The 20,104-nt window shown below is 38.8% G+C and overlaps 1 protein-coding gene across 8 annotated transcripts in view; it reads left to right on the top strand.

Moving 5' to 3' along the window:
• The window catches only part of LOC122567513 (papilin), a 155,808-nt gene that overhangs the window by 78,241 nt on the left and 57,463 nt on the right, over positions 1-20,104 (top strand). The window lies entirely within an intron of this gene.

Here is a 20,104-nt window from a genome sequence, read left to right on the forward strand (position 1 = left end):
CGGATCGCGTGTTTCACGCGATGATCCTTCGATCCTCATACGCTTCTTGTAAAACACGTCCGATGCTGTGAACCGTTCGATTTAACCCTAAAACGATAATGTTGAATTTGTTGTGATATGTTAAATATTATAGGATCGCGAGCGATCCAGAATGAAATGTAAATATTTGAGATATTGCTCGATATTTTCGAAATACTTGAAATATTGCTCGATATTTTCGAAATACTTGAAATATTATTCGGTAGTTCGGCAGTATTTGAAATATTACTAGATATTGTCCAAATATTCGAGATATTTCCACTACAGAATATTTCCGAAATATTTGCGATATTACTTCTAATATTTAAAAAAAAAAAAAATTTGTTTGTGATTCGTTTTTTTTCACATATATCGAAGAAAAAAGATGACCGTGATAAAACATTTTTGATTGAGAATACTTACGATAATTCTATATATACGTAGAGCGATGTTTGGAAATTGAAGTTGACCAAACCGGGGCTAAAAAATGATTTTTCCTCTAGTGGACAATGTTACGAATGATTTGCTTCGTTTCTCATGTTGTTGGCTCAACTTTGATGTGGGCAAAAATATAGGAGGAAACAAACGGGGGATGTTTTTGTGTAACAGACTGGAAAAAGAGTTTTGCTCCGATAAATGGAGGGTTTGTAAGCGAGGACATGGAAAGATGGTTCCCGTGGTCGGTTGGATAGGTGGCTCGATGAAAGAAAAGTCTTTTATGTTATTTGTTAGCTTCGTTTTTGTCGATATTTGTTTCGTGTTACAGACGAGCAGAGGACTGTAATATCTCAGGGAAACGCAAAGTTGGTTTTGATCAAAGGAAGCAATCGATACTTTGAAAGTTACCATATTCTATCAAATAAAATATTAAATAAGATTTTTCTTTAGATCGTCCCGTAAATAATGCGGCTCCGACTATACCAGAGTATCCAACTTGTTGCTGAAAAATTAACGCGAGATTCGATCCTGATTCTGTGCATATTGTATTAAACAAAGCATACATATATTGGAAAAAAGCAAGATAGATTATAAAAATACTATAAAATTCTATATACAAAATCCCATATTTACTTTCAAACGAAACAGAACTCCAACCTACGCAAATACACACGTATCAAAGTCTCATCTTACATTCAATTTTTCATCTTAACCAAACCTCGATTCAGAACGAGAGACTTCGAAAACACGCGCATACGCCGACTGTTAAATTATTCAACTCCTCTACGGTGCTTGATACGTTCACGCATAAAGTATATTACACATCTCGTGTACCCTTTCGTGTATTCGGCGAAGCTTCTTTACAAGCTCTTTACAAGCTCTTTACAAACGCCCACGACTGCACCGCGGTGCCTTTGGAAACTGTATATGTTCCATTCCTTGAAATTATTTCGCCGTCTCCGTAGCCACTCGACATCGGGACGAGTAGCGAATTCTCTGAGTGTTCATAGGGCTCCCACTCACGATGATCCTAGGAAGAGGGTCCTTTTCTCGATCAGTGGAAGGAATTCCAAAAGGGCTAGCGTAAAAACGGCATGGAGAAGAGAGAGAGGTTGGCCAAAATTGGCCGGCTATACACTTTGAAGAGAAAACCGGCCAGGACGAGAGAAGCGGAGAGTCGATCGAAGCTTCGAAGCCTGTTCTACCTACGGCCATGGCTATGGTTCCGCTCAATTAGCTCGTAGTAGAGACAAAGGGGCTACCGACGGTTTTGGCAGCCGACGACGGATCTCTTTTCTCTCCTTCTCCTCTCCGTGTCCTCTCTTCATCCTCCACCCTGTGTATCTCTCATTTTCTTTTTATTTTGCTTTGTTACTCCATCGTCTCTCTTAGGGACAACGATCTTGATAGAGGGTGCCGTTTACGCGACCTGTAATTCTTTCGCGAGCTAAACGTAATACATACACGAGGCGGTTGACGAAACGAGGGTTGGAAAAAAGAGGGAATCTGATATATTATGCCGGTGCTTGAAATCGTGGGTCATAGCGCTGTGGGCCGTGGATAAAATTATCCTTCCACTGGAATTTCCTTTTCCTCTCTTTTCTTTCTCTTCCATTTTTGTCTATTTGAGTTTTCCATTTTTTAATTGTCACAGCGTACGTTAAGGCTGTCTCGGTGGCTTTCTCTTTTTTGATTTCGTTAGTCTCAACTGGTAGGGGGTCTCTCTGGCAAAAAATTGCCCATTAACCGCGAGCCATAAAGCTCTCATCGTTTATTGTTCCGAGAACTACGCGATCCACCGGAGGATACCAGGAGAAAATGGAATCGTCTGTCTGCAGTTAATGCAGTGCGCGGGATTTGATGCGATTTATGAATGAAATTAACGAAGTTTCCGTTTAAAACCGGCGGCGGTGGTTGTGTACCTGTATGTACATGCATGTTTCTGCTTTCAAAGGATGCCCGCATCAAAGAAAGAATATTTCGGAATACGTTTGCTGGAAACAGCTGGAAATTACATTTCTGTTGACGCGGCCGGTTTCCGTAGAAGAGTTCGGGATTCAGCTAGCTTTCGCAGCGGCGGATAAAATTGCGTCACGGAAATCTACAATGAATCCATTGACTTATCTTACAGAGCCTCCTATCTTGTACCGAGGTTGAAACGATCCTCTAAGTTGAAATTATTTCATACGATCTCGTTATTATTAGTATGCAAACTAAAAGAATCTAATTTTAACTCAAGAGACAATTATATACGTACTAAACAAATAAAAAAAGAAATTTTAACACAGTAACGATAATAACATTGATTATAATGATATTTTTTATCGCGTATCTGAATTTACATATTTTTCAGAAAGGGACGAATGGCAAATTGCATGTGTCCTGGAAAGTATTTTGAGGATACATAATGTGTCACATTTATGTTAATTAATTTCTAATATTTATTAATTTAATTAATATTTAACGTAATCATCTCTCGATGCATGTAACATTGGAAACAGTGTTCTAAGTAGAACAAGCACGAAACCGATCAATATTTTAGAACGTACATGAGCATATACAACGAATCCGCTTAGCCCGTTCCGTAATCCATTCAGAAACGCGAACTACAGAAAATAAAACCGTTCGTCGATATCTTGGTGAATCTATTCACGGCGGCCAGGCTAGAATTTGCGAGGGCATCCCTTTGTTTTCCCTTCTCTTTCACGTGGCCGTGGCCGGGACACTTGTTTTTACGGCATCCGAGCGTGAAACTGGACGTGCTTTCGAAGCCAGTGAGTAATGTTAGCCGCAATTCCGCGTGCCCTCTTTTACTACATTACAAAAGCGACCGTACGACGGCGGTCTTCGTGCATAATACAATACAATAAAAACGCTCGTAACCCTTTAATGAACATACCAGACTAATTTTATTACATTTACTTTATCCTCCATTTATAACTCTGTCGACGATTACTCAGTCTGATAGTTTCCGAAAATCGAGAATACCTTTCTTCGATAAATCGTATAGCAGATATGGAAATGGCAGTGATTGTTGCAGAATTGTGTTTAAAAGTAAAATTGGAAAGGTTTACGTGCGTGAAATTGTTAGAGACTCGTGATCGGAAGAATTGTCTGAAATTAATAAAGAATTTTAAGCGTTAACGTCCTTCTTTTCTCCTCGACGCTAACAGGTTTCCAACGATGCTGAAACCTTAGAAGCTGCAGGATTCATGGACCTCGATGATGGTTACTTGGTTACTTTTCGAGAACTAGATCTGGTAGTGCATCGTATCTCGATACGGTAGTATGTTATCCCATAAATTAAATGGCAGTTCAGAGCAAAAATTGTACAATACAGAGATTGAAAAAAGGATCTTGGATCATCGAAATCTTTAATTTAGGGAAACTGTAGATTAAATTATCCTTCAGTTGTATGATGAACGAGATACGATTGAGAAAATATGGAAATCGCAATATACTATAGAAAGTTATTGAAAATAATCGCAAAGATATAAATCAGGACCAGAGAATGGTATTACTATACGCACTATGTAAATATTTTATTTAAGTTTTCTATAAAACCAAGTGATTTATTCGGCTGATGAACGCTGTTCATATTCTTTGTTTAAAAATTATACTTGTGCCAAATTTCTATTATTCAAACAACATCCACCAGCCATCGACGTCGTTCGAATAATTATGAGCTGTAGTGTATACACGTACGATTCACCTAAAGCAGAACTAACAAGTCACGAGTACAATAGTTTACAATATCGGACATCCACATCATTATCACGAACTGAAATACCCAACACCCTTCAAACAATCACGATACTTGTTTGGTCTACCGCAATATCCACGATTATTCCCTGGAACCAGTCCGGACCTCCATTATTCCCGCTATAGAATAGTCTTTGGCAAACCCAAAGCGCCATAGTGTTCGATGATTCGGCAAAGATACTCATTGGGACGAGACGAAACGCGTCGCTTCAAAGAACGCCAGGAATAAGGTTGGACGGATGGAAATGGAAAGTTTCATCAGTGGAAGTAGGATTGCAGCAACCATGAGCAGAAAACGAGGAGACAGATAAGTGTTACAGTGGATAGGGACAGGTACACGACGTTCATCCTGCCCATCGGCAAAGAAACCCTTGAAATCGGTTTCTTTGTCTCGGCCGGCAGACAACAATGTAGCAACACTGGCTCCTCGCTACTTTTTCTCTTTCGTCGCCGCGAAAATATTGCGCACAGTCTCGATACGACATCTGTTATTTTCTCTGGTGAACAGCTTGGTTTCGAAGATTGATCTGTTGTATTGAAAAATTCGTGAACGTTTTTGACAGTTGACGTTTTAACTTTATTTTATATTTTGCGCTTTTATTGTATGTTCGATGAGTAAACTGTGGATTTTTATACATTTATGAAAAATTTAAAGCTGCCAAAATGTGTAAAATATGATATGCAAAAATGTGCAAAATATGATAGGAAAAAATGTGCAAAATATGATGTGCAAAAATATAAAAGGTATTCAGAATGAAGTGCTTGTTGTAGGATTTAATGACAGAAACAAATTATGTAGTTTCCATTTCTTTGACCATGTTAATAAAAATATGAAACTGTGTAAAAAGCCGCAGTTTATTGGCGGCATTCGTACAGAATTGCTACGTATTTGTGTAAAAAATTCTTTCAACCTTTCAGATGATTTAATATCTTTCTGCTTTTTTCCTATGAAGATACACAATCTTCAAATTCTTTTTCCTCTTCGAACAATATTTTTTGTGTGAAAGATGTTTTGTTAGAAAGATTCAATGGATCGAGGCGTTAGCGAGGCTACACGTATGGAAGTTTCTCGAGTCAAGGCGGATTCTATTGAAAGAAGAATATCAGGAATGAAGTTAATTTCGAAGAGTCTTTGGGCCAGCGGTCGTAATCAGAAATTCATCAGGCGGAGTTTTGATGGGTTTAAGAACAGCTGGCTCTGGTAGCCGTGAATTCTTCGCTGCGGATTTGATAAATTGCTCGCTGCTATTGGCGCAGTGTTCCGTCTAAATCGTTTCCTCGTTCTGTGATAAGTTTCCATTGTGTCGTGCACTGAGTTAAGATTTATCACCCGCGTGCAATCTTCGAATGTTCAAAAATTTGTGTCGCAATGCGATCATCGCGATCCTTTCGACATTTATTATAAATATCGAGTAAAACTCTAGCGAAAATATCACAACCTCGATTTTAATTTTGATTCAGTGATTCTCAACTGCGATACAGCTTATCGGAAACAGTGATCGATAAAAAAAAAAAAAAAAAAGAAACGAATATAAGAAAATTTCCTACTGGAATCCTATGACCTCCAAAAAATATCATCTTCGCTACATCTCTATCACAAGAGTGTAGTATATTATCGCGAACTCTGTCACTTAACGCTTTCACAAAAGAAAGTTGCGGTAACATAGTCGAAGTAAAAATTGAACTTTATCCAGCAAGTGGATCAAAAACTTAACATCACCGTCGAAGGCACGCGAGGTCTATTTATCAGCGGAAGATCAAAGCGCAAAAAGCACCGGATAAAAACGACTAGGCTGAGAGTTGGGTGCTCGGTGGGTGGCTCGTAGCCTTCGGGACAGACTCCATTCATCGAACCAATCAGGCCCTAGATACTTGCTTCTCAGAAAAGAACTCCGATTTTTCGCCAAGAACACTGCCTCGTAATAATCCTCCTCCGGCCGCATAACTAAATATATTCCCCATTAAGACCCTCCTTTGAGCGCTGCACCGCAAACGAATCGAATTATATTGCATCCATAATAATCTTGGTACGAGCTATACAGAGTGTTTCAAGAAGTTAGGGTCAAACTCTAGGAGCGCCAAAAGTAGTATTCAACGAAACAAGCAAAAATATCTTGTTCCTCCTAACTACTATCTTACAACTTCGAAAATAACGCTATCTATTTTAGCGAGATTTATTAAGTTCTTTCTGCTTATTTTGACGAGTACTATATGCTCCAGAAATTTCATACTTTTTGAAACATACTGTATATTCAAGAAAGAGAGAAAGCAACAAAAACGAAACTTTTAGTCGCGAGAGTTTATCGCAATGAGAAAATCGCCGGTGACTTAAGGCCGGACCAAGAGTCGACCAGTTGTTGCGATTAATCATCTCGCGAAGAATGCGTATCTAATTCTCTAATGACGACGACGAATAACGACGAACGACGACCCGTTTCCGCCATGCAAAACCTGATCGCTGATTTCCTCGCGCGACTTCACAACTAGTGTTCGTACGTGTCTATGTATATATATAGACACGGAACGGAAAGGAACGTAAGGCGCGGGATTTATTGGCAGTTCGACGGAAGTGAGACTCGTCAGCTTGACCACGGACGTGGGCCAATTAGCGACGCTGCGTTGCCCGCGGTTTTCTTTCTTCGACGGCTCGCTCCTCTCTAACAGCGGTTCGTTTCATCTTCTTTCTGCAGATAGGACAAAGGAATCAAATGTCCTATAATGTGATTCGAGGGACTGGGTCTAGGGCAAGATGAAAGAATTTCATATTGATCGATATCGGTGGGTTGAGAGATGGCGTGAAAAGAAATTCGTGGTTCTTCTAATTCTTAGAGATTTTTTTATTAGCGCAAGGGAGTGACGTCTGTATTACTATACTTGTACGTGTGTCGCGTATAAGTAAAATTTTACAAGCCACAAGTTGTAAGAAGAAATGTTACGTGTCATAAGTTACCCGAATTGATAAATTCTATTGCATATGACAGCGACAAATTTGGCAATAGAATAAATGAAATTTTATAAGTTATTCGATATCTTGACAGGAAAATTTGTTGGCTGTCAGACATGGGCGCATATATGTACATCACACGTACTCACGTACGTACGTACTGCAAAAGCTAGGAAATTCAGAAAAAGATTCTTCACACATAAATACTCATTCTCTTTTTGAAGAAAGACGGACTTGTACTATTTTCCACCCATTCTAATATATCGTCAAAATTCTACATCTATCCATCTCTAGTTCATTCTTCGCCAGTTAAAACTTTAATTTTAGACAGAGTCGAAAGTTTAATTAAGGTTAAAGCTTTCTAATCCTATACACAGCGAGTCCTATTCGCTGCGTTAAACTCTATAAAATCTGAACTCCATACATATTTTACGCAATCCTATTGAACAACGTGGAATGACGTAGTCTGATTTAACGTAGAAACACACGCAAACACAATGCCGCCAATAAAACAATGACGGAGAGAAGCCTCTCAGTCTCTCATCTTTGTCAAATATCAGGCAGCAATCTACATCTACTCATAACATCTTATTACGAAGATGAGCGCCATGAAGCATACTAATCGCGTGTACGTATATGCCTAAGATGCCTGTTTCGAGCCGGTCGAATTCCGCAATTACTATCGATTCTGAGCATCGGTAACCGGTATTCTTTCGAGAACAATGGAGTATTGGCCGGCTGAATACGACTTAATCCTGCTCTCATGATACAATCGCATTAGGATTGCAACAATATACCTGGCCACGCAACGGCCGGTGTCAGAGAGGAACAAGAGTGGGTTTCTACTCTCTCCGGACGATCCTCGAATCCTCGAGAGCAGGCTAATAAACGGGCTTCGTTACGGCGAATCGGCTTAATTGAAAGCTAAAATACGCGGCCGCGAGCGTCAGCCACAGACTTTTCTACGTTCGAAACGTCGCGATGTACGCGGCTCGAGTGATCGCACGGACCCACCTCTTCGATGTTTTCCATCGACCGTTTTTTCAATGGTTCCTCCTGCACAATTCGAGTAATATTAGTAATGAAATTTTACAAGACAAGAGTCATCAATTGCTACGTAACAGTAATACATTTTCTTGCACAACGCGGTCGGTGTTAAATCAAACGAAATTTTACAAAGTTTGCAAATCATCTTATTACCGTAGTGGATAAATTATTATGGAGAAGAGCTCCAGTGTTTCTTCAAAATTGTTTGGACGCTTTATGCTGATCAATTCTAAGAATGTTACATGAGACGTAGAGAAAAATGACGATCTTGTGAACATTACATTTTAAAATACTTAAGTAAAAAGTACTTTGGTACGTGCGATTATGTATTTATCCTACTTCGTCCTGATAAACGAATTTATGGAAGTAAGTCGTTTGCTTTTTGATATGCTGAATACTAATCACGCATCTGACTAATAAACTTAAGAAATTTGCAAAAAAATGGAATTGATGGAAAAGATTTATAGATTTTACATACTGCAAAAAGACTAATTGGATTCCAAATTCATATAATTCATATTCACGCAACGATAGACACGAAAGGTGCCAAAAATACGAGTTATTGGCGATCGTGCAGCAAACAAGAACTGCTATTCTAAGGAGAATAAATCCACAAATACAAATATTGTATTGAACGATAAAGCCAAAGTTGCAATTCCAGATTTACGTAAAAGAAGCGCGGAAGGTGTCAAAGGTGCAGGTTACTGTCGATAGTATATGAAACGGGAATAAGATATTTGAGATTCGCGTGCAGGTGCTAACCAACGGAGTTCTAACCGCGATTTTACGAGGCATCATAATTTCGACCATCGATGTTGGCACGTTGCCAAGAACCGGCCGGCGGCTAGATGCTCGCTCGGATAGCCGGCTAATGCCGAGGTTTACGCTCTTTTTCGTCCACGAATAGGGTAGTGATCTCCGCGGCGGGCCCTGGAGTCGAGTAATTGGATACCAAAGTCGGGCTATATAATGAAGAGATTATTCGCGCTGCGAAAGATAAGGACCGCGAAATCGCGTTTCAAATTTTCGAGGTTCGAGGTTTCTTCGAGCGATCGCCGGTTCCATTTTACGTCGAAACTCGCACCGTGAAATTGATTTGATAACACGTTCAAGCTACATTTTTCACGGTGAAAATTATTGCGATAAAAGGGTGAATTTTATAAGAATAAATTGGCGATTGGACCCGTGAAATTTTTATCATGGAGGATCTCGAATGATGAATCTGATTTTCAGATGGTGGATTTTCCACGGTGATGGTGGATGGAACTTTGTTCGGGTTAAAAGAAGAGATTAGTTACAGCGTATAAAGTCACTACGTATTTCGAAGAATTATCGTAATGAAAGTAAGCAACTTGGGCGGCATTATTGGGTAAAGAAGGACGTAAATGGCAGACCGTTTACTGTTCGATATTATGAAGGTGTAAAATACTTTGTATGATAGTTCTTATATCCTTTTATGAAATCGTTATAAATGAAAAATAAAATCGTGATATATGAAGAAAGCATGGGAAGAACGTGAGAGAACACGCTATTTAATTGATTTGTTCATTTTTATGTCTCTTGATGGGTAAGTTGCAAAGAAATTTTCTAGGCGATCGTATTTAATATTACAACAATCGAAATTTTGGAAACTCCAACAAAGTGCAAAGTACGTATTTAATTTTACAATCAGACAAAAGGACTGTTTTGGTAACATGGAATTGCTTACCATGTTCTTTCCCTGAGTTCTCTATACTGATAGAATAATTCGATCGGAGTTCAATGGTTTCTCTCTCACATGTATTGGCTGATTTCAGACAAGTGTCTTCACGATTGCTGTAATGCCACGTTGTCTATTAGCAACTAAGTAGTAGCCATCGCATCTTATAAATGTTCACTTGAGAAAAACGAGACGAGCTGCACGCACGCAATTAATAACCATAGCGACGGAGACGAGGCGGAAAGTGCTCGATAAAATATTAAACTTGCCAGGTTTCTGAGGTCCCGTCTGTCCGGTTAAAGAGTTCCAAGTTAACGCCGCGTCTTAACCAATTTTCTATGAATGGTCGACGCGGTCGTTCTCGTTTATATTCTTCGAGAATTTCTATGCGTTTAAAAATGAAAGAAAAAAAGGAAGGAACGTTGGATGTGGAAGATGATGGAAACGCGTAGTATCGTCTAAATTAATCGTGACGGCCTAAATGACGACGGCTGAGCCGCGCGAATCCGAATTCATAAAAATGTTCAAGGCCAATTTGTCCCGGAACACCGTCGGGGAGAAGGGAAATCGTAAATTATGGGGAAAATGATCGATAGTAATTGCTGGAGCTCGCGTCGCTTCGTTCGATCGCGATTAATGCGCTAAATACCCCGTGAAATATTGTTTGAGAGAAATGAGCGTATAAAAAATGGAATACCTGAAAAAGATGGAGCTTTTTTCGTGAGAATATGTATTGCAATAATTCATAGGAAAATTATTTGTATCGAATTTTGTATATTCTGATGGCAATATCAGATGTATAAAGTAATTCAGGTGTTTGGAGTAAATATATTTTATTGATACTGCCGATAGACTATTATGCAACGGTATTCGAACAAATAAAATCCACAGATGAGATTATCGAATCGGAATTAGATGAAATCGATGAATTGTATAAATTATTTATATGAAAATCTGGAGTTGAATTTTGTTTAAGAAAGAACATCTAACAGGCAATTAAAAGCTAAAAGTTCTGAAAGAATGATACGGATATGGAAAAATTTGGAATGATATTAACGTCGTATCGTGAAGTCGAAAGTTGGTGTATAAAAATTTCCAGCAAATTCTCGCCAAATTACACAATATCGAACAACATTCATAACACTTATTTGGTGCTGTTAGCACCCAGCCGTATTGTCCACAGTAATCACACTTGATCAAGTACAGGGAGGAGCGAGCTCGCGTTCGATAAAAAGGGATCAGTTTCCCCGGTGCAATCGTGAAAATTACACGTCTCAGTCGGGCGGTCGAATTACGTTAGTGCACGTGTTCACCGAACCTCGAAAATCATACACCTCCGAATCTCGTTCCATTTGCCAGTTCGCATCGAGAAGATCGAAAACCGCTACGGTAGAAACTGCTACTCTTAATCATCGGTGCCAACCGACAAACATATTCAAGCATCGTCAAACTTCATAAAACGGATTTTTTATCCTTCAAAACGTTCGTTTTACGCTTAGAAAAAATCACACAGTCGATGGAAACGATCGTGTTGTCGATTTGGTTCGAGGAAATAAAACGAATGTACAGCAATGGGGATTCTATAAAATTAAAAAATATAATATTGCGAAATTGGTCGTGTAATACGGGTTATCATCGTGAAAGGGATATACCGTTACGAAACGCGATAATCACCACGAAATATTTCATCGCGAATCGTGTGCGTGAAACGGGTCGACGCTTCGAGAAACCGATCACCGTGTCGTTAATTATCGAAGCCGGGCCATTTGTTTTTCAGACGATAGTAATTGACCGGAGCCGTTGACGGGGTGCGCCTATCCATTGTACAAGACGTGGTTACATTGGAAAGGTGGTGCATGCACTGAACCAAGATCGAATTCGATATTTCGCGTGGTTTCAAACGACTGGGTGGTCGATGATATTCGCGTTTCTGTTATCGATCAATTGTACCAGGGATGCGCGATATATGGGCTAGCGTGTAAACCATCTGTCGATTTTAATGAGATTCGCGACATGATATGAATATTTTTTAGAATTAAAATGTTTCGTTTATTCTGGGATGTTGGACCACAACTGATTCGTTCAGGGAAAAGAAGGTACACGTTGTAACAGAAATATGAAAATATTTCAGACGTAAGAGGATATCGTTGTTAACGTAGCGAAATTTAATCATTAGAATAAAGTATCGAGTAGTATTTAGAATTTATCTTATACGTGAATTTGTTCCTTATTTAGAGATTTCTTGCAACCACTTGTTAATTGAAGTTAATTCATATTCGTTCATTTAGTTGTTTAGTCGTATTTTAACACTGTTATGTTGTTTGTAGTTAAAAACACTTCTTACGCCGTAAAATTATATTAGCATACTATAATTAACTGTATTACATAATATCTTACTAATTCGATAGAAACTATCCTGGATTTTCAAAGTCACGCATCTTACAGTGGGCGAGTAACTTGAACTCTAAAATCGAAAAAGATAAATCAATCCGAGATTCTTGAAATTTGACATAGTTTGAAATGTTTGGCTCGAAAACGTTCGAATTCATTTATCGCAAAAGATCGTATTATTCTAACCATAAATTAATTGGCGTGTAAATCAGATTTTCGCGTTCTGGCGTTAATCCAATATTAAACAGAATCGATAAAACATAATTTCAGGATAAGTCGTACGTTCACGAATCATGCCATTAAAATTGAAGTTTCGGCCTGGAGGATCTCGAGCGTGCGTTGTTAATAGGTCATTACGCAAGCGTAATGGAAATCGATAATTAATTGATCCGGCGAGAGTGCACGACCCCTCGCACCGTGTTAATTGACTCTTGAATATTTATGATTAACGAATTAGCAGCGTTGCTGATCGTTTAATCCGATGCTTGAGAGTCGCCTGTGTGGAATTACACTTTTAAAGCGGACTTACGGTTTCTTGGTTCAACACGTCGCTTGATTACCACTCCATTTACCGCTTCGTTAAGTGGTTAACGTTTTGGTCTACCAAACAAATGTTCATCCTGTGTGATCATATTGCACTCTAACACATGTATATGTACATGTTGCAGTTACGAATAACTTGTAACTTTGACTCTACTTTCTAACGTGTCTTATTTTTTTTTTTTTTTGTATCCTGTATTTTTGTTTTATTTGAATCATTTTGAACATTTTTCTATTTTCAACGATATAAATTTCAGAGATGTAATATGTGCTAGCATTTTTATATCAAGCCTCGAGTTTTTATATAGCATAAGTCTTTTACCGCCAACGAAAAATTATTAATCGTATGAAACTAATATTAAAAAATTTCTAAAAAGCTTTGTAGTTGGCCAAAATGAAAACAAGATTAAAAAATACAAATAAAAAAAATCAATGATCACAGTAAAAAGAAACTGTCAAACGATAGCACAAGCACATTACAAACGTATTGGTTAAGCGATCAAAAAACGAAGACCGTTCAGGGAACAATTTACTTAACCCATAATACAATACGTGCATAATATAATTTCCGTGCGTCTACTCGAAAACACGCGACGTATTCGATACCACGTATGTCCAATTATGAATAACCGATAGGTCGGTTAAAGCGCAGTCGGAAACGTTATCCATTGCAGTGGCATGCAACGAAGGCACGCGTGGCTTCGTGGTCGCGATCAGATACCGCGTTGCACTTTCGCGTGCGCATACCGCCGCGTTTTTGCAACTTTTGGTATTCTGCATATCGGTTCGCTACTAATGAGCCCGTTGTCCGCGCGCTGGGATTCACTGCGATCCCATCGTACCCGCCTCTCCAATTCTCTCTCTTTCTCTCTCTCTCTCTCTCTCTCTCTCTCGTCGTTTATCACGATCCTATTCCGTCCGGAGCGCGGGCAATTTGCGGTTTAGGCAGCCAACTTTCGCGTGGCCGCTGAAAACGTGCCACGGCTCGCGCGGATGTTGACGAGAACCGGGGTTGGATAACGAGAAAACGTGTGGCCCTGGTTCGTTAAGGTTCCATCGTGTCCCTGTTGCGATTTGATAAGGTAATGGTTGAAACGTGTGACGAAAAAGCTGCTTTGCAGATTAAGGAGAAGGATATTTAGGAGAATGGAAGCTGAGAGAGGTGGATGCCAAGAATCTTTAGGGGTACGTGGAAAGGCTGTGTTGAAAATTGAACTGGGGTTAGTTGAATTATTTTTTAAAAGCGTCGTTCAAATATGATATTCGAAAAATGAATATTCAAGCAGTAGATGATTTTATTTGGCTAGATGTTAGTATAAAATATTTGAGGAAGAATTCTTTAAGTAAAGTACGATCTTATTTGTTTGTATATTGATTTACAAGTGTTTATAACTAGAATGCGAATTTTTATAATTTGTGGGAAGTTTGAAAGTGTGAAAATAATATGCAGAAATACGTAATATACCCAAAATAAAGTATCTGTTACGAGAAAACAAATCGTTGTTTAAAATCCATCTCTTTAGCTGTGTTCATGAAAGCATGAAATTGTATCAATATCTACGGTAAGACAAATGTTTAATATTTTCCATAAAGTATCAAAGTATACATAAATATTTTTGAAGTGCAAAGGATTAAGAAAGTTCCTCGCGTTCTCAGTAAATAATCACGAACAGGTAGTATCATCATGTAAACAGCTTGGTGCTGGTTCCCTGAAATGGACCTTCGAAAATTAGACATAAAACCTTGTTTAAACTTCGAGGCCGGCATGGAAAGCAGGATCGTCGTAATTGTTCTGACCTCAGCAACAGGGTAGGACTTGGGTGTAAGCCGAAGAACTTGTCATCTGTAACGAACCCGACCGTAGGAGGTCCTCGTTAGAAGCCTTCAGGATGCAGGTTCGGTCGGTCGCTTCGCTTTACATATTCATGCCGTTCCGAATCTCGTTCGATGCGAACCGTGAATTTCACAGTTGCCAACTGCTCGTCGCTTTATAAGCTTAGCTCGTTCTTGGAATCGTAAAAGATGCTGCGTATCGCCGCGAGGGCCAAACTACCGACCTTTAAAAGCTTACAACGTAATAGAATATTCGATAGGATCGAGTTAATAGCCAAGCTGGCAGAGGATTATGTCTCGTGGTTATTTCGAAGATTACAGAAATTTTCTTTACTAGTTGTTCTGTTTGACAGGCCACTTGGAGCATTGTTACGATTTTATTTAAGGTAATTTTGAGAGGGGAGTTTAAAAATCTCTCATATCAAAATATTTCAAGAGTACCAGATATTGCATTATACTTGACAAAATGAATCGTTTCGGCAGAAATGGCATGGTTTTGTGAAATTGATTCGTTACTTTAACTTGAAAATCACCCTTGTAAATTGGAATTGTAGATTATGTTAGTAACGATTATTCCACGAAAATGATGTATATATGTATTTACTCCGAAGCAACAGAATTACTCAGATTCTTATAAAAATGGGAAAAGGTTTACAAGAATGTGATGCAAAATTCACATATACACTGAATTATAACCACCATAACAGAACAGTACAGTTTTGAAAAATAGTTTTAAGAATGAACTTAAGTAGCTGTTTTGTCTGATCCTACAGTTCACTTCTACTTAAACGATGTTAATTAATTTTTAATTAACTATAAAAACTCGAGTAACATCAGGTTATACGAAACCAAGAGTTGAAATTCCAACCGAGTGTGTATCTCCGTGGACACCATACGCGCGTCGCATCGTAACATGGTTAGATTTTGTAATTGTACGCGTTAGAATCGTGTCGTCTCTTAGCGGAGCCATTTAATTCCACTTAACATCAATTTCACGTTCGCCACCCAATTAAAATTATTCACCGAGGATCAATTACCGCACCCACGAAGCATCCAGACGTCAAGGCCGAGGTACGATAAACCAGTCTCGTGTTTCAGTGAAACCGGTTGCTCCATGGTGTTTTACGCGCGAACAGAAACATCACACGAGGATTTCGCGGACGCAATTAGATCTCTGAAAACTACGTTCCAATTAACGCCTCCGTAGATCCCTGTGGCTCGCTGTCATGTTTTATGCAACCGCCTCGTGCAAGTATCTTACACCTGCGACCGGTTACAAAGTAGTTGTAGATCGAAAGAGGTATTCGTGCGTTCGCCCGTTTCATTCGATCAAATTTATCGTTACACGTACGTACTACGTACATGTAGAATTATGATGCAACTCGAACGCGAATATATGGAGTTTAGATGGATCATCGGGAGAAGTTTTAGTAGCAAAATGACACATAAAAGTAATAACTATATTTTTGAATATATTATCGATTCTATTTATTGTTCTATTTATATGTTTTGAGAAGATTTAGGTAATTTGTGGGGAAGGAAGGGGATGAAAAGAAAGAAGGATAGGAGGGAGAAAGGGAAATATTTACGAAAGTAAAAAAGCCCTTAAGAAGTAGCATTTACTTCTATTTACTGCTGCTGCTATTATTCTAAATTTTAATTAATTATATCATTGACAGATTATAATACAAGAGTACTAAGTAGTAATATAAGACCTTGCAAAGTACAAGAACATAAATGTAGATGCAACTATGATCGATTTCGTTCCATCGTGTAAGAGATATGTTCCAATAAAAATTCAAATTTCCCCGTCGAAGGAAAGTATGCCGTTAACCGAAACAAACATTCTTTCTTTTTCCCTTTCTGGCATAATTCACCACGCGATAAATCCCTCTTCAACCAGCGAGAGAGAGAAAGAGAGAGAGCGCGACAGAGAGAGGGGTGGAAATGCCGGAAATAATTCGCGAAGGAAGCTGCGTGGCGAAATTTACGGGCGGCGAGCTTTTTAGCAATTTATATCCGGCCGGGGCAAGATTGTTGTTCGCCGGCCATTAAAACGGCACGACATCTCGCATTGTTCTGGGCCAATAGCACCGGTGAGCCATTTTTCACGAGAATATTATATCTTCCGACCGATAGCAGAACACGGTCCCCCTTTCTTTCTCTTTCTACCTCTCGTTGCCACGATCCGATTCAACGATTCGAACAGCGAATGGCTCACGCCAGTTCCCGGGCAACGTTCCAAACCAGTGAATGACGCCCACTCAAAGAACTTACGTAACGACGCGCGCCGATGCAGCAGAAAAACACGTTCATTCACGTTTTGACGACGGACAAGCAGTCGTTGCACCGGTCGATTCAAGATATCGCCGTTTTTTTCCTTTTCGTTCTTACTTGCATCGATGCGCACTCGCACGTTTCCACTTCCAACACGTGTATTCGAACCGTTGTTACTTCGAAACGTTGCTCGAATATTTTTCTAGACGGAGGATGAAAGGGTCTGATCGATTTTGTCTGTCGGTGATTGGTTTTTGTTTATAGACTTGTAACACCTGCTTCCACTTTGTTTAATGGGTTTATAACTTCTTTTAAGAATGTGTGACTCCTTCGAAGACTATGTTGAGTGATCTCAGGATAAATTAGAATAGGAGATAATTTAAATAGATTAGATGAGATTACAGTAGGTAAATTATGATATGCATATAGAGACAGCTGCGATAGGAAAGGATATACATCTTTTCCAGTTACTAGAATTTGTCTTTAACGTACTGTTAATCTGTTGATAATACCGTTTCAATTTCTTTATTGCACCCTTACGAGGTACAAATTATACTGTAATATAATACAGATTGCTGGTCTTTTATAAATTTACTAAAAATACAGAGCATAATTAGCATAAGAATAAAGAATCTGCACACGTGTCTTAGTATTTTATAATTCACTAGAGATGACGATTTTAATGAGTACAAAAGATATTTTGTATCATTGTTGTGCGATCGTATAATACTTTAGTCCTAGAATACCACTCTTCAATCAAGTTCCATTTTTTCCCTCCCACTAACTTTCATCAGAAATCGATACGATCGGATAAATCTTTTCCAGCGTAAATTTTCCAGTTTCCTTGAAACAACACCACTACTTTAACACGCTTTTACATGGTAGCACGACGAAATTGCGACCTAACAGCACTCGTACCACGTGAGAGCTCCTGATTCGCAGGCGGATGATACTCGCCGATAAATCAGGCGAGAAAGTAGCGAGCGTCGCGACTAATTCATACAATTTCAGACAGTTGGTAGATTTATCGGCAGCCTCGGCGCGTGCTCGCATGTAAATAGCAAGAGAGCGGAGCCTCGCGGCTGCTGCAAAATAATTTATCGCGTCGGCCGCGACGGCGGGGAACAACGAGCGCGTGATGGTTCGCCTGTTCTCTCTATAAATCCTTTCGTCCACAGGGGAGAGCATCGGCTCGATTACCCAGTGGCTCGTTCCAGTTTTGTAACGCACGGAGAATATCTTGAATTTCCAGTTTGTCAGGTGAAGACGTCGACGACATTCCTGGGATGCTATCTTATCAGCTTAATTAGATAAATTCTGAGAGTTAGAGACCTTCGTGGCTTCCGTCATGTATATCACGTTTTGATATTATTTTTCCAATTGTTTATGTATATACTTGTATTCGTATATGTAGAGTGAAATTGGGTTATATTTAAAATTTTTTTAATATTTTATTGTGTGATAAAGTTACAACGAATTGCAAAAGAACAGTTGACGTTAAAAACATGACTTGACACTGATAGATTGATAGATTGATTGAATAGAATGATAGATTCTAATAATTATATTGTATATATATAGCATAATCTAAGATATGAAATTTACGATATTATAGTTGTAGTTAATCCAGAGCATAATGTTAGCATAAACCTCAATACCAGACCTTGATACTAGTCTTAATATTAATCTACAATCTATGTTAGACGCTCAGTGGCCGAAATGGATTATTATACACAGAATTTAGGATGGATAGCAGACAGCTTAAAACTAACATCCGGAATCCAGTCTACATTTTCCAAAATTCCATTGGGATTCCAGAGAAATCTAGAATGAATTGCAGATGTGGGACTCGCATACTAACTCGGAACTTCTTGAAACTAAGGCGCCGCACGTATTTCTCGACATTCGATAGAGCTCCCACGAAGATTCTGCGAAAATACCTCGATAGGAGTATTTGCAATTCTGTACAATCGACAGATTTCCTTTGAGGATCAATTGGGAGAAGACATATTTATATTTTCAGTTGTACGATTATTACAATAGTCCGGATGACCAATTTGTAATTTTTCATAGAGATTTTATAGATTTAGAACGGCGTATTTTTAAACTTTTAAATACAATTTATAAACTCGCCGTATTAAATTATTGAGAAAATATATACATATATTTTTATTATAGAATATTAGAAAATATAATGCATTAAAATTACGATCGGTTTTATCAACATTGAATACGCTTATTTAGTTTAGTAGCGCAACGTTGCGTCGTGAGGATAAGAGGGTAAAAAGCTACGATATATTATTCTAATCTTTTTTCTCTGCATTTCCCATAGAATTTTCATCCCTTTCCACTAAAAAGGGTCATTTCTCATTTTTTTTTTTTTTTTTTTTTAGCACTTACACCATTTACCATCTCAACATCTCAGTTACGAAAGCGTGTCTTGACACGAAAACCTCATTATCAGACTTTTTATACATTTTTATATTTCTATGGACATGTATAAATCCAAGTTTAAATAGAAATTTTTTACCAAACATATCATACGCATTGTGTGCATTTCTGCATCTTCAAGTTTCGTAAAAATGCATAAAAATCCGTGGTGTACCGATCGCGAATTCTCGTTTCAGAAATCTTCGAATTAAGAATCATTTTTCCTTTCTCCAGTAACTACGGTCAGTAATATCGATGACGGCCAGAACTCGTTTCACCTAATGACACACGTAACTGCGTATCCAAGGCTGACGTAACTAGTTGCGGGACAAGTTCGCGGTGAAACTCGTCGCAGCGTTCACGCAAGAATCAAAGTCTGGGTCAATGTTGCCGGCGACCAGTTTCCTCGCCGGTTTGCCTCGCGTGCATTGGTCCCGTTGCGTTTGATTTATCGTGGAAAACGACGGCGCGGCTTGTAATTAGCTTGCGGTTTCTTGGGTGGTTTAATTGGCGGTATTACTTGTTGGATGGCCGAGTGATTGATTCGTATGGGTGAATGTGTGAATCGTGAAGAGGACAGATGTGAATAGATCGTGACGCAGAGACGCGTGATTATTTCAGTCATGGTTTATTATTACCTGTCTTGTCTTTCTTCTATCTTTGATTCAAGTAATAAAGGGGATGTTATAATGTGAATGTTGTAAAGTACAATTTAAGGTACTGAT

The sequence above is a fragment of the Bombus pyrosoma genome, linkage group LG5 (assembly GCF_014825855.1).
Source record: "Bombus pyrosoma isolate SC7728 linkage group LG5, ASM1482585v1, whole genome shotgun sequence".
NCBI lineage: Eukaryota > Metazoa > Arthropoda > Insecta > Hymenoptera > Apidae > Bombus > Bombus pyrosoma.